Below are 2,022 nucleotides of genomic sequence, written 5' to 3' on the forward strand. Positions count from 1 at the left end.
ATATATATATATATATATATATATATATATATATATAAAATTAACAAATTAATGAGAATAGGGAATATGTGTTTGTAGAGAACAACTTTAAGGATGGTTTTCGAACAACTTGTTAGTTAAGCAAGTACCAACAATTATAATCAAACAAGATAAGATGATTTAGTTACGAGTTTACGTGAACTCAATAATTTTTATTTGAATATGAACGTGATTGTAGAAGTGTTAATTTGAAATTGTTATATGAACTCAAAGAGGCGGAAGCCAAGCACAAAACGAGTTATGGTTCAAAATTCGTAAATTAAAATTTTGACTCTGCTTTTAAATTACTATTCATAAGTTTCAAATCTCGAATTCGCGGTTATTCCTAATTCTACTATCAAAACTCTTACATATTTGAAAAGTTAACTCTCCAAATTCTTTTCTTAGCTTTCTCTCTTCATACACGATAAGAATATTCATGCAATCATTACCATACTATAAAACTTCTTTTTTTTAATAAAAGCATCCTTCATTATATTGTTATTATAGTTAAAAATAAATACTATTAGATCTCTTGAGTTTCTTGCAAGAAAAGCATAAACAATCAATCTTTTATCAATTTTATAAAATAATTTTTGAACCTTATCCTTCCCCTCCTATAAAACTATCTCAATATTGCTCTAACAATAAGTACACCAACACCAAAACTAAATCCTACATAATAATCCATTCGTAAAAATCATCGTTCTTAAAATCAAAGAGTCGATATCTCATATCTCTATAGTTCGATATCCCCTCCCCACCTACAACAATCCTCAATATGCTTTCGGTAACTCCTCTCCTACTTCCTCTATAAAACTCTCTCATCATCTTTATCAAATCATAAGTCTGATAAAAAATCTTGAAATTGAATCCTCTCGAACTACAGAATTCCTTTAATATGGCCCCACCAGTCAATCCTCCTCGTCCACAACCGCCACCACCACGTGTCGTCAAGCCAAGTCAACCATTTAGTCTTTGTAGGTTCATAGCCATTTCACTCTTAACCCTACTTATCATAGTAGGTATAGTTGTGCTCATCATATGGCTAGTACTAAAACCCCATAAAATGGTCTATTCAATTGAAAATTCTTCAATCCATGACTACAATTTAACCAATAACAACCATTTAAGTGGCAATTTCAATTTTACACTAAGAGCCTATAATCCAAACAAGAGAATCTCAATATATTATGACCACATTGATGTGAAACTCTTTTTTAACTCGCAACCAATCGCGTTCAGTAATATCGAGCCATTTTATCAGCGTCGTCGGAATGTGACACATATAAATGTGTCACTTCCGACGAATGACGTGGCGCTTTACGGAGATATTGCACGTGATTTTAAGACACAAAGGTCAGGGGGTAATGTGGAAGTTGAGGTGAAAATTAGGGCAAAAATAAGGTTTAAAGTTGGTGCATGGAAATCAAGTCATAGGAAATTGAAGATTTTGTGCACTCCAACGGTGAATTATTCTGATTCAAGAAAAAATTATAAATCATTTCCTTGTGATGCAGATGTATAATTTATTATTTTTTTTGTTTCTTTAATTTTTTTTATTTTGTTATGATGAATTGTTGTGATTTCTTTTTTTTTTTTTTCTTGGATGTGGGATTGTTTAATTTTTTATTATTATTATTTTTACAAATGTAACATTTTATGTGTTTTGAGTGAAAAATAAAGTGTTTGCATGAAAGAGAAAATAATAATGGTTTTTTTTTTGTCTTTATCATCTATTGAAGAAAATGTCACCTTTTATATTTTATATTTATTGTGAATGTTGAAATAAAAATAGGTTCACTAATCACTACTTATAAAGATGTGTGTGAATATTGATTCAAATTGTTATATTAAAAATAGTTATCGAATATATATAATATATGTATATAGACTATATATTAAAAAATAGTGATCTTAATGGGCTATTTGTGTAAATATCACCAATAAGGTATCATGAGAAACGGGCTCCTACATGAGGTAGTCTACACATAGATAGAGAAC

This window comes from Solanum pennellii, chromosome 11 (genome assembly GCF_001406875.1).
Source record: "Solanum pennellii chromosome 11, SPENNV200".
Classification (NCBI taxonomy): Eukaryota; Viridiplantae; Streptophyta; class Magnoliopsida; order Solanales; family Solanaceae; genus Solanum; species Solanum pennellii.